The sequence below is a fragment of the Eschrichtius robustus genome, chromosome X, assembly GCF_028021215.1.
Source record: "Eschrichtius robustus isolate mEscRob2 chromosome X, mEscRob2.pri, whole genome shotgun sequence".
NCBI classification, from domain to species: Eukaryota; Metazoa; Chordata; class Mammalia; order Artiodactyla; family Eschrichtiidae; genus Eschrichtius; species Eschrichtius robustus.
The window spans coordinates 130,008,362-130,023,024 of NC_090845.1; the positions used below are offsets into that span (position 1 = coordinate 130,008,362).

General features: G+C 43.0%; 1 pseudogene; it reads left to right on the top strand.

Annotated features, from left to right (window-relative positions):
• The first annotated feature begins 3,356 nt into the window (after positions 1-3,356).
• On the top strand, positions 3,357-3,783 carry LOC137756465 (non-histone chromosomal protein HMG-14 pseudogene; annotated as a pseudogene).
• Positions 3,784-14,663: the final 10,880 nt, after the last annotated feature.

The window sequence follows — 14,663 nt, forward strand, 5'->3', positions numbered from 1 at the left end:
GTGGAAGGTGTTTAAATGATAAGCTGAGCATCTTGTTTTATTGATTTTATTGGTATAGGGGAAGCATTGGAGATTCCTGAATGTGGAAGTAATTTGACTAGAGCTATTGCTTTAGGAGGATGAATCTTGTAGTACCCTAAAGGATGACCTGATGGAGGTGGGTAGTTGGGGGCTGGGAGGAGAGATTGGAGGCAGAAGACTGGGCAGGTGGTGACTTCAGTAATCCATTCTATATCGCTCAGATTTACCTTTTAAAATGTTAATCATTTTGGACGGCAATCTTCCTAAAATATATTTCACACTCTCTGCTCTCCTACAGAGAGAATCCTGAACATAATGCATTCTTTCGATGACTCCAGGTTATCGTTCTGAACATCGATGATTGCACTGAGTTGTAACACAGTGTGCTCTCATGGGGATGGAGGTGTGAAGAGCTTTGTGCCCAATTCAGAATGCCCTAGAACTGCTGTGAATTTTTAGTTTTGTGTCTTCTATTGATAACATTTCTATCTCTCCCTTTGCAGCTCCTCTCTCCATTCTAATTGGCTGATCCTAATCTGCAATGGGCTGGAAAACCAGCTATAATTGTGTGTAATGTAAGAGTAAACAGAGTGTGGGTGAAGTACTCTTCTATGAATAAAGTCTATATAAGCTTTGGGGTGTGAACTCTGCAACATTTATTTGGGCTGCTTACAGGTCTCTCAAAGTTCTTCCTCTTTTATGGCTCCATTCCAAGTAAGTGAGGTTGCCAGGAATATGAGAAGTAATGTGTTGTCAGTGAGAGTACCATGTATTTCTTTTTCAAATAAGAATACTTGGAAAACTTTATAAAAGTCATAATTCTGAGTAAACTGAGTTCAATAAAAGGGGGAAAATAGCATTTTAAAAGATAAATTGGTTGCTTTCAGATCACTCTCTCCCTACCCCTACCCTCCAATGTCCTCTACTGTGGTAGTCACTGAAATTACACTCTAGACCACAAGTCATTTGTGATATTCCTCTTGAGAAGCCACCATAAAAGATGAAGGAGAGTTTTTAATGTTTGAGATGATGAAGAGTGCTTGTTAATAGATAACTAATGAGAACCCGCTGTGTAGCACAGGGAACTCCACTTCGCTGTACAGTAGAAACTAACACAACATTGTAAAACAACTATACTCCAATTAAAAAAAAAAAAGAGTGCTTGTTAAAGTGATAAGACAAACCATTTCCTTGATAGACTGTTGGGAGGTAGGAAGATAAGGGAGAATCCCATTTGGTAGCATACTGAGTCTCCAAACAGCCTGCCTCTTTTCAAAGGAAGTGAGTCCCGTGAAAAGTCTTCAGGCAACTGCTTATGGGCCCTGTGGAGTTTACTAACTTGTTTTTCACCAAAGAGTAAATGTTGTAGATCCAAATAACAGCAGTTGGGGGAGGGGAAAGGAAGAGAGGGTGCTAGACCAAAATATCTATCACCACAGTGACACTGTAGAGAACTTAGGCAACATTTACTTGTAAGTTTGACTTCATATATATATATGAAATTGCTTATGAAGTCATCAAAATTTTATCCTTAAAAGAAAAAGCCAGAAAACAAGACCACAAATGACAAAACATCCTGGTTATAGCCCAGATGGCTGCATAAAATAAATAGCCATTTCCTTGATGGAAGCATAGGCAATTTGGCTGTGTGAAGCTGCAATTCCAGCAGAGATCCTTGAAACAGATGTTGATATTGGTTGTGCATCAGAACTTTCTGAAACAGCAAGATGTTCAGGTAATATGAGAACAAATAACTGGTACCTTCTTATCCTTATGTCAGTGTCACAGGGAGACATTGCTCTCCCAAAGGGAGATTGCCTTGAGATACCCACAGCAGAACACATAGGAACAAAAAGTAGGGAAGATGGAATTTTTCTATAGTTCTATTACAGACTGGGAACATCTCCCAAATCTCCATGTTCCTCCTGTTCATTTTGATCCTCCCATTCTGTCTCCCTGTGTAGCTCTGCCTCCCTGAAGTCCTGTCAGAGAGCATACTACATCAGCTGTTCCTTTGAGGCAGGACAACGGGACTGTAGGAAGGAGAGTGAAATTCTCTCATCTCAGGAGTAGTTGCCTACATGAGGGTGGTTAGGACTCTGACAATGGAGATAGGTGAGGAAGAGCCTTACAGGTAGAGGGAATGGCAGAAGCAGAGACCAGAGGTGAAAAAGAGTGGAATGTGTTCATGGGCTGGTGACCAGAGAAATATGGCTAGAATGTAGGGTTTGTAGAGGGGAATGGAAGGTTGGAAAGAAGACTGGGGAACCGCATGAAAAACAATGATTGGCAAAATATGAATTCAAAAATATTTTTTCAAGAAATCTTATGAAACTAGTGAGAAATTACTTACAGTTTTCCATCTGATATCTTATTTGGGAAGAATCACTGGATTTTAGTAACTCCGAAAACATTTACCCTTAGAATTGGAACAGGTATCAAGAATTTTAAAAGTAAGATGTATTGTCAAAATAAATAAATAAATAAAAGTAAGATGTATTTAGAAACAATTCAGTTATCAGAATAAAAGTTTTTACAAATGGAAATCGTATATCTTCTTATACCTGTCCTGTAAAATAAATATGATTGGCTATGAAAAAGATGTCACTAAAGATGCCTCAGATATTAAAAAAAAAAATAAGAAATTATTATGAGGAATTGTATGTTGACAAATTAGAAAATGTAGATAAAATGGATGAATTCCTAGAAAATATAACATATCAAAACTCATTTGACAAGAGTTAGAAACCAAAGAATTGAATCACTAATCAGGAGCCTTTCCACAAAGAAAACTCCAGGCCCAGATGGCTTCACTGGCAAGTCCTATGAAACACTCAAGCAATAAAAAATTCCAGTTTTGCACAAAACCTTCCAGAGAACGGAAAATGTGTGAACATTCCCTGACTTGTTTCATGAGGCCAGCTTAATTCTGATGGACGAAAACATTAAAAGAAAGGAAAAATGGAGGGCGATCTCATTCATTGTGATACATATAAAAACTCTAACCAAATATTAGCTAATAGAATTCAGCAATATATAAATAGGATAAATCATCATGACAAAGTAGGATGTATCCCAGGAATACAAGATTACCATTAGAAAGCCAATGTAATTCACTACATCAACAAATTAAAGGGGAAAAATCATATGATCATCTCAAAAGATGCAGATGAATCAGGTGATAAAAATCAACATTCTTTTATGGTAAAAATTCCTAGCAAACTAGGAATACAAGAAAATACCTAAGAGGCCAGGCACATGTGGTAAGCTGTAAGAAATCCTGACTTCAAACCAAACAGGATGAGATATCACTTTTAGTGAGAATAAAAACTGACATGACTGAGCAGCTCGGGCAGCGGGAGGAGCGGCAGCGGCCAGGCAGCCAGCTTCGCGAAGCCTTCGGCGCGCCGCCGTGGCCCGCAGGCCCCGGGCACGAGCCCGCCCCGGCAGCCACGCTGCCCACGGGGAAGGTCAGTTCCGCCGAGGGGGCGGCGAGGGAGGAGCCCGAGAGGAGATCGGCGAGGTTGTCAGCCAAACCGGCTCCCGCAAAAGTGGAAACGAAGCCAAAAAAAGGCGGCAGGAAAAGGTAAATCTTCAGACAAAAGAGTGCAAACAAAAGGGAAAAGGGGAGCAAAGGGAAAACAGGCCGAAGTGACTAACCAAGGGACTGAAGGAAAGTTACCTGCAGAAAACGGGGGAACTAAAAACGAGGAGAGCCCAGCCTCTGATGAAGCAGGAGAGAAAGAAGCCAAGTCTGATTAATACATCACACCCGGTCCTATCAACTGTTTTGTAAATGAAAGTTTTTTAGTAGCTCTAGAAACATTTTTAAAAAGGAGGGAATCCCATCTCATCCCATTTTTTAAGTGTAAATGCTTTTTTTTTAAGAGGCGAAATCATTTGCTGGGTGTTTACTTTTTGGTACAACCAGAAAACAGTGGGATATTGAATACAGGAGGCTTTGGTTGTCTTGGGTGTCAGCTTAACATTCCATAGATGGGCGGTAGCTTTTCTATCCTATAATACAAAGCATACTAAATGGCAGTTTGGAGTCAGTTGTGCATTTAAATGTCTTGAACACTTTAAATTACTTCTCTTCCCATGTTGCTTTTGGTAGAATCGTTTCCTAAGGCAAACCACTCACCCCTTGATCTTGGCTCTCCTGGTCAGAATTTTGTGCACTCTGTAACATCTTTGGTCGTGGTAGTCCAGTTCTTCTGGTAACTTTGTTAATGTGCTGTGAACGATTGACAATTTGAGTATGGACTTACGATGTAACAGCATGTAAATAGTGGAAGATATTGGTACTTGATATCTTGTTAAGGAAAATTTGCCTCCACATTTTAAGCTGGAAAGTCACTAGGATAACTGTTCAGAAAAGAATCACAACTACATGAATTTTTAGATTTTTGGTACATATGTTAAGAATTGGGTACAAATTGAAATGTCTGTGTACTGATCCTCAAAACAACCAATAAAATCTCAATTATGAAAGAAAAAAACAACAAAAAACTGATATGACTACTTTGGAAAATAATTTGACATTTTCTAATGAAGTAGAAAATGAAGTACAGCTGTGACTCAGAAAGGCTACTCCTATATATATTCCCTCATCAATACATGCTCATCGCCCTGGTAATGAAACAGGAGGGAAGGGGACAGGGCACAACCTTTAAAAGAATGACATAGCCCAAGGACACGGCATAAACTGATTAGAGACAAATAGGTCCAAGATGGCGCACGAGTTGACTTCCACTAGACCTTGAGGCTCATTATACGCTCATTGTAACACATCAACATGCTAAATGACACACCCACAGGCGCCATGACAGTTCCAAGGCCGACCATCAAGGTTAAAAAGTAGGCTGTGGTCCAATTTCTGGAAATCCCCACCCCTTCCCCAAAATAGCTGGAATACTCCTCCCACTCCTTAGCCTATGAAATTACCCACCCCTATAAAAAGTGACAACCCCATACCCTGGAGCCGCTCTCTCCTTCTGAGATGGCTCACGATCTATGGAGTGTGTTTCTCTCTAAATAAATCCACTTCTTACCTGTCACTTTGTCTCTCCCTGAATTCTTTCTGCAATGAGACATCAAGAACCTGAGCTTCATTAAGTCCTGAGACCAGGTGTGTGATCTCAGTTAAAAGAACGTGGGTTCAAGTCCCAGTCTGAGTTGCACGGTTTCAGTAACATTATTCCAAATTGCGAAAAACTGGAAACAAACCAAATGACCATCAATAGATTGTATAAGTAAATTGTAGAATATTATACAACAATAAAAACTGAATTAACTACAGCAAAGCACAACATAGATGAATCTTACAACTATTACGCTGAGTGAAACAAAGCAAGACCAAAAGAAACATATAGTGATTCCATTTATAGAAAATTCAAAACTATGGAAAACTATACTGAAAGATTTGGAATTGCATACATATGTGATTAAACCATATAGAAAAGCAAGGAAATAGTTACTGTACAATTTGGGATAGTGACATCCTTCAAGGGGCAGTGGTGATCTGGAGGGGATACATGGGGGCTTCTGGGTACTGGAAATGGTCTCTTAGTTGGTTGATGTGATAGTGTGATTTACAAGAAATATATATTTGGTCATTCAGATGACCAAAATATATTTCTCATATATATTTAGTCTTCTTTGTCCATGGTTCCTGGCTCTCAGCTCCTAAAACCCTTGGAATTTCCTGTGATAAGAGCCATAAAGGTATCTTTTGTTATGTTAATTAGGTGACTTTTGGAAAGCCCTTAGGTTACCTAAGGGTAGGAGGTTGGTTGCCAGGAGAATCAACCAGTGATTAGAAGGTTGGAACTTTCGGTCCCTCCTCCCCCACCTCTAAGAAGGGGAGATGGGCTGTAGATTGTGTTCAGCTGCCAATGGCCAGTAATTTAGTCAATCATGCCTATGTAATGAAGCCTCCATAAAAACCTGAAAGGACAGGGTTCAGAGAACTTCTGGGTCGGTGAACATGCGGAGGAGCTGGGAGAGTGGTGCACCTGGAGAAGGCATGGGAACTCTGCTCCCATTCCCCGTGCCTTGCCCTATGCATCCCTTTCATCTGGCTGTTCCTGAGTTATATCATTTTATGATCAACTGCGGATCTAGTAAGTAAAATGTTTTCTCTGAGTTCTGTGAGCTGCTGTAGCAAATTAATTGAACCTGAGGAGGTGGGTCATTGGAACCTCCAGTCTGTAGCTGATCGGTCAGAAGCACAGGTGATAACTTGGGCTTGAAACTGGCATCTGAAGTGGTGAGAAGGCATTCTTGTAGGACTGAGCCCTTAACCTGCGGAACCTGATCCTATCCCTGGGTAGCTAGTATCAGAATTGAGTTGCACTGTAGGACACTCAGTTGGTGTCTGGAGAATTGCCTGGTGGTAATGGGAAAGCACCTCCTCCCCACAATTTGTAATTGGCATCTGGACACTTCTAGTTGGTATCAGAACTGAGGTTAGCTATAAAAAGGTCCTGGCTCATGTAAACATGTGGTTTGGGAAGAAAAAGGATGAAAGGGTGGGGGATGAGGAACCTTTGATTCCTTGGTGGCTACATGGTCACGCGTGGTATGCAGCAGCAGCTGTGCTGCAATCAAGTACTAAGGGTAAAAGTTACCAATAGAATATAGAGGTGGATCCAACTCCTGGGAAGTTAGTTCACTGGATGCATAAGGAAATACATACTAATAAGACAACGGCAAAATATTCAGTCTCTTGGCTATTGTTATCTATAATAGCTAAACTAAAAGTAAAAGAAAATGCTGGGTCCAGCCTTGATGCTAAACCAAGCTCAGATTTGGGTCAGTCTGAGCTTGGGCCACTAGCCTCAGAGCCACCTAGAAAGGGAAAAATTATGTAGGGGCAACAGAAAGTACCTCTACGACCTCTGGTCACAAAGAAAGCCGTCATGTGGGGGAGCGCAAAACCAAGAAACTATTGAAACAAGGGGGGATAACGTGAAGGAGTTGTTTCATTTTGCAGATTGGTATCATCAGCTTACTGAGGAAACTTTACTAAAATGGATCATGAGAGTAAGCAATTTAGGAGCTGTGTCTTTGGTTTTGAATGCTACAGAGCGGAAGAGCAAATTTGGGTTGACACAGGAGGTTACAGGTCACTATGGAACAGTCACAGATGGCTACCGTAGAACCAAACTAAAATGGAGTCACTTATGTCAAGGACAAAATGGAGACAGTCAATGCACGCACATAAAGGAAACTTAACCTAACCTTGCAGGAATTGACAGCTCTTCTCAGAAGAGCATAGGACACCAGCCTATCCCCCAAAGCCAATTCTGTTCCTGTCATCTCTGGACTTCCTTGTTCCTCTGACTCAGCTCTCCTGATGCAAATAGGGAAGAAGATCACTAGGCAACCAATCAGTTGAAAAAGCCAAATAACTTCAGCATTTACCCCCTAAAAATCCCTTAGTCTGTGAGCAACTCAGAACTCATTGCTCTTGTAGCCTTGAGTTTTCTGGCTTGCAGGTCAAAAGCCTTGCAAGAAACTCATCTTTCTGCTTTGTTTGATTTAGTATGCAGACTTTGGGTTTTGACACCATACATGATCCAGACACAAAGCAGGTTATTCCCAGGGGAACAGCCAGCCTGGTGGACTGGATAAAAGCCACTCTAAGGTCTGTTCACCCTGAGAAGGGGGACTGTCACCCTCTATGAATGCCAAGTGGAATTCCCCAAATGAAGCAGCTGATACGCTTCGTATACAAGCCATGTAGGACTGGTTTTTTGATTACCAGGATATTCACCCACTGAATATGCCCTTTACCCAGGTCATGGTAAATGTTGTGTTTCTCGGCGCCCCCTTCACATGGGCACCCCATATATAACCTTATTGCTGCACAATCGAAAAACAGTTCTGGAGGATTTATCAAATTTGCCCTCTCAGCTTCCCCTTATGGGTCTTACAGATGCTAATAAAAACATTAGTTTAATTAACAAGAGAATGGGAAGAGGCCTGGGGACAGTCAAGGGACTCTTCCCAACCAGGTGGAAACTTTTAAAAGATTGTTTAGAAATAAGGTGAAAAAAGCAAATACTGAAAGGGGCGGAACAAAGAGGAATCAGAAAGGGGAGAATCACAGGACTTTTCCCAGCAGGATGGAAATTTTTAGATGGTTATTAGGAGATGGGATGAAGACAATGAACATTGATGGGGTTAAAACAAAGGTTGGGCAAAGGGAAACCCTGCTGGTCCCCCAACATTAAAGGGCCCCAACAAGCTCGCTCTATTTACCCGTGTTTGGAGAAATTTTAAAAGCTGGAAGGCAAAAATTACAAGAAGAAACCTGACCAGCAGTTGCTTGGGGCAGCGGTTTGGCTGAAGAACGACAAAAGGGCCTGGGTCCTTTGTCTCGACCGACCCCTTATAGCCGCAGGACTAGCCCAAATTGGCCCTATCCTGTTTCTAGCAAGATACTGAGTTGTTTTTCAGAGACAACAGAACAGAAGCGCGAGTCATGCAGCCAGAGCATGCGCAGAGGAGAAAATTTTGACCTCAAGTCACACCCGGAACCAAAGGACCCCCCCACCCCCCAACCCACGAACCAAAGGACCAGGACATGACCAGAACCCGAACATCGGAACCCTTTCAAACCCTTTCAGAAGCAAAGGGTCCCTTGTCCAGGGAGATCCGGTGCTAAAGCCCCCTTTAACCATACCTTACCATTAATGGCCAAGTTCCAAAGCCCTCCGATCAAAACTTGCCCCGCCAGCGCTTCTGCATACCAACCCATCCTCACCTAACCTAACTCCAGATGAGGGAGACAGCTTTGATCCCTGCCTCCTGTCTCCTTACCAGTGGACCTTGCAATCAAGCTTTTTCTTTTCTCAAAAGCCCGTGGCACAGTATTGGCTTCTGTGTGCATCAGGCAGGGAGACTTTGCTGTTAACACCCTCCCTGGGGACCCAAAGCCTTTTGCACAAGGGCAGGTCAAATAATGGTCGGGGTGGAGAAGAGAAGCTTCCAACAACTGTGGTACCAAAACCCATTGATGAAGCCCTGACTCAGGCTACAATTTGAGAGAATGTAAAAGTGTAAGAGTAAATAGGATTATGAAAGTTGGAACGTTTAAGTAGGTATTATGTACAGGAGTTGTGGCAACTTTACCTGAATATTTTATAGGCATAGATATCACATCTGGCTGGGGAACACTTCCCCTACCTGGTATTGTAAAACCCAAACCTGTTGAGGAAGTCCTAACAGAGGCTACAGTTAGGAACGTAATGGTTGATGGAATTAAAGTCAACGTTTGTAGGAGAATTGGAATGTTTGAACCGCCTTTATGTGAAGTGGTTGTGTCTCTTTTACCTGATTGTATTATGGGGATGGACGTTGTATCTGACTGGGGAACACTTCCCTTACCTAATACTGAAAAGCAGAAGGCATGTGAGTCCACCCTTCCAAGCAATATTAATTGGACATGCTAAATGGGAACCAGTAAGATTGCCAGAAGCCACACAGTGTAGCATGGAAGCTGGAGTGCTGGTGGGAACAAATTCTCTGTGCGCTAACCCTATGTGGAGTATGGACTGGGGCTTATGGCAAAAACCTGTGAGTGCCTCCGAGTGACAGCTACTGGGACTTTGGGCTAGAGAATTTCCATTGGAGTGGCATTTACTACCTCGCTGTTGGACGTTATTAATTAAAGCTACCCCCATGACGGAAGGACATAAAATGATCTTAAAACCGGAAATACAACGTCTTGGGTGATGTTAGAGAAACACTCTAATGGGGATGGCAGTGCCCAGAAGAGTTCCATAATAAAATGGAGATTGTTTATACAGGATCATGCTGCCCGGGGAATGCAAGGAGGAGATACTCACTCTAGCACGGAGCCTCTTTTCCCCCAGGACTGACTCTGGAGCTGCAGAAGGAGCTGCCGAATTCTGTTGTCACTTAAATAGTGCCCCATGAACAGCTCTTGACAAAGAGTTGCTTGGTTTGTAGACTGCAGTTCCAAGGTGAATGGACCTCCCTGTTTGGGAGGCCTCCACTCCAGTAGAAGAAGGTAAAAATAAATCGATCAGCTCAGTGGGCTGAATTGCCTGCTGCTTCCCCAGCAGTGATGGAAGAATTGAACAGTGGTAAAAGCCCACTTTTATGTTTGGCTCTTTACTGATTCATGGGCAGTGGCCAGTGGTCTGTCCATGTGGTCAAGCAGGAGGGCAGTGGAAACCTGCCCTATTAAAGGGATGCCCGTGTGGGGCACAGCCCTATGGAAATTTGAGGGTTGCATCAAAGTAGGGCATGTTGATGCCCATCAGAAGAACCCCCTTCCAGGTTAGGAAGGTGATTGGAATTGATAGGCAGATATCCCTGTGTGCTCACTTAAGGTAGCTACTTGGGTCCATGAAATGAGTGGCCACTGGGGGTCTGCAGCAATGCAGAGATGGACTGAATCTAGACATATTCCTCTTGCACCCTTTGAGGCACAAAATGCCAATAAGAGCTGTTCTATCTGCCAGCAAAAGAGACAGAGAATGCAGATGACTCTATGGCAGATTCCCTGGGGGGGGGGAAGGCCCCGAGCATAGCTGGCAGGTCAGACTGATGCTGGTAGCCCTGGGGGCTGCAAGTGGTCCTGACAGGAATAGACACTGACCCTAGACTGGGCTTTGCTTACCTGGTGGTAGATGCAGATGCTGTGAGTGCCATAAAAGAACCAGAACAGAAGATATTGCGCCAATTTGGGACAGTTAAGCGTCATTTCCTCAGACCAGCCGATCTGGTCTGAATACAGAAATAATATCGGCTGTATTATTACAACTGATAATTTCCAGCAATGGGCAGAGAGATCTCCTCAGAGTAATAGTTTGGTGAGAATTGGAACGGGTAGTTGAAACATTTGTTGTCTGAAGTGGGGGAGAAATAAAGGCATGAAGGGCTGGGTTATACGCCTTCACGAGTATGTGCTCACCCTCAACGTGAATATGAGTGGGGCTACAGGGCTGTCCCCGCTGGATAGATTCTGTTTTTCTGATTGATCTGGGGAAGAGGGAGTGAGGAAGGTCCTGGTGTACTTTCTTCCCTGTATCACCCCAACTTTTTCTTTTTTCCCTGCTTGGTGCAGTGGTCATAGAACCAGGGCTGCAACTACAGGGTCTGGAAGCAAGGATGATTCCTCAGCAAAAAATTTAGGATCCCTTACCGCAAGACAATCATAGAAGTCAAAAGATACTGACACGTTACTAGACTCTCATTCAGTCATTAATGACTATCCAATCCATCATCACATCTTATGAAAATGTCTCCCAGGGTGAGGCCACTCAGGTTTGCAGGTTTCTATTTGCTCTGGTCAGGTTCCAAAAGCAGGAGTGGTCTCAGCAATATATGTGTTTTTAACCTTTATGTCACAATTCCTAAGGGCCTGATGGGGCAGGATGTGCCTTCACCCCAAATGCCAAATTGGGACTAACAGTGAATTCAGCCATATTGCCTGGTGGTAAAAATAGCCCTCTAGTTGCACCTATGTAACCTATGTAACGTTAACGTTACTTTATGTGAACAGGAGTGGACTGGGCAGGGAGGAACTTTCTAGACTAGTATTGCTGCCTACTACTGCTTGTTATTGCTATTACTTGCTAGACTACCGTTGTTGCCAGCACAATGACCAAACCTAGTGTCTCTTCCAAAGGTGGAAAAGTTTGGGTACAAGTGGAGAAAAGGAAAAATAGTAGCTGATGAATAAATGTTATGTAATGAGGGAAACCCAGTATTACATTAACATCTATCTCAAAAGAGGATCAGAGCAAGAGATGATATTATCTCTTAGCTGGAATATACCAGGTGCCTGAAAGAGTAAAGCCATATATTGCTGAGAACACTCCTGCTTTTGGAACCTAACCTAGATGGCAGGGTAGACAGGTCATACTCATGAGTGAGGCCTTTTAATGGAGGGATCATTGCTTTTAATGTATCTAACCATTGCACTCAGAATCCCACTTGTAACTCTTCTGATTTCTAGTACATATAAAACACCTTATAAAACGCTCTTGAGGGCAGCCAGGAAGATTACTATAAAAAGCGTGAGCATTTTTCAGCACTGGCCCTAAGGAATTCTCAGGGGAGAGATGTCTGGATGTAAAGGCATTATCTTTAAGACCCCGGCTTGCACTATGTGATTTTGCCCTTTCCAGCATTCACAGTTGTAAAAAGTTCAACTGCAGATAATGCCTGCCTGTCCACTTTTAGTTTCTGATCTTCAGCTACTAAAGCAGTCCTGGGGACTGAAACACAAATGAAAACACATTTTTTTCCACCATGCAAACCTCTTGCCAGGCTGCATCCACTTAGTAACCAATCTGGTTGGCTCTAGGTGTCTTTTGAGCACAATTTCATTCTTCTTTGAATGTCCAGAGAGAGAATTATCTCTTGGCTGGGGTTAAACTGGTAAGGATTTCATGCTCTCAAGTCTGATCCCTTGAAAATCTTCGGCACATCCATAAGTTTTTTCCCTTGATCTTCAAATAGGCACTGATTAGATTTGTGATGGCGAGTAACAGGGCATGGGCAGAGGCATGGCCACGGGCAGATATAAGTTGGGGGGCCAAGCAGGGGCCATAGCATTGGAATATCCTCTCACTTCACGCCGTGCAAGCCACTAATGGAATGTGAATGATCAAACTGAAAAGAGGATGGGTCCTGGGGTCAACATGCATCCCTCACACCCCTGTCATGGCCAGTCATATTCTCCTTCTCTCCTGGGGAGATGTAAATGGATGAAAATGACTCTTAGACAAAATACACTGATTTCTTTGCTGATATCCGGTATTAGTACTTTGCTTTTTCCTCTTGCCTTTAAAAAATCCATTGCAGGACCACAGTCTGGTAGATAAGGGAAGGATCATAGGGAACTTCTAATCTGGTGGTTATCCAATTGTGCTCTTGCGAGACTTCTCAGAACCATCACAGAGGAGACTCTGGGGACACCCTCTATCCCAATATAGTCAGAACAACTCCCCTTCCTTCATTTATTCACTGAGGAGGTATTTTCTTAATGACTATTATATGCTGGTCCCCTCTCTCTCTGTATGTACGTGTTTGTGTGTGTGTATGTGAGAAGACCCAGTGGCAAGAGAGAGCACTGAAAGGTGGGTCAGGATGACTCAGTGTAGAGTAACCCTGGGGAAGGTGAGAGGGAGCAGTGAAAGTCTGTTTTATGTGGTGGATCCCAGGTCTTTGGACTCACTAGATGTCATTTTCTTTCTTTCTAAAAATATTTATTTATTTATTTGGTTGCACCGGGTCTTAGTTGCGGCAGGCAGCCTCCTTAGTTGCGGCTCGCCAGCTGCTTACTTGCAGCACGTGGGCTCCTTAGTTGTGGCAGGCGGGCTTCTTAGTTGTGGCAGGCAGGCTCCTTAGTTGTGGCATGAGAAATCTCAGTTGTGGCATGTGACCTCTTAGTTGCAGCATGTGGAATCTAGTTCCCTGACCAGGGATCGAATCTGGGCCCCCTGCATTGGGAGCGCGGAGAGCCTTATACACTACGCCACCAGGGAAGTCCCTAGATGTTACTTTCTTGGCAAAATTTGTTTGGGGACTACTGTGACTTATCCGTGTCTATCTCAATAGCCCATTATCTCAGACAGCAGATACATTATCAACTGAGCATTTGAGAGAATACCTAGGAGGGGGTGAGGTGCCTTCAATAAAAGTGATTTATTATACTTTAAAATTAAATCATGTTTAAAATTTTATTTATAACTAATTCATTTTCCTTGATTGAGACTTTATGCCCACTGATTAGTAACTTCCCCCTTTCTTGGCAACTACCATTCTATGCTTTTTTTAAAAATTTATTTTATTTAGTTTTGGTTGCGTTGGGTCTTTGTTGCTGCACATGGGCTTTCTCTAGTTGCGTTGAGCGGGGGCTACTCTTTGTTGCGGTGCGCGGGCTTCTCATTGCAGTGGCTTCTCTTGTTGCGGAGCATGGGCTCTAGGTGCGCGGGCTTCAGTAGTTGTGGCACACGGGCTCAGTAGTTGTGGCTCGCGGGCTCTAGAGCGCAGCCTTAGTAGTTGTGGTGAATGGGCTTAGTTGCTCCGCAGCATGTGGGATCTTCCTGGACCAGAGCTCGAACCCGTGTCCCCTGCATTGGCAGGAAGATTCTTAACCACTGTGCCACCAGGGGAGCCCTACTATTCTATGCTTTGATTCTATGAATTTGACTATTTTGATACCTCATATAAGGAAAATCATGCCATATTTGTCTTTCTGTGACTGGCTTATTTCACTTAGCATGATGTCCTCAAGGTTCATCCATGTTGTTGCATATTGCAAAATTTCCTTATTTTTCAAGGATGAATAATGTTCCATTGTCAGAAAAAATCAAAGCTAATAGGTTTTGGTACGGATGTGGAGAAACTGGAATACTTGCACTGTTGGCAGGGAATGCAAAATGGTGCAGCTGCTATGGAAAACAGTGTGGAGGTTTCTCAAAAAATTAAAAACAGAACTACCATATGATCTAGCATTCCCACTTCTAGGCATTTATCCAAAAGAATTGAAAATCTCGAGGCAATATTAGCACTCCCTTGTTCATTGTAGCACTGACTGTTCACAGTAGCCAAGATGTGGAAACAACCTAGATGTCCATCAGCAGAGGAATGGA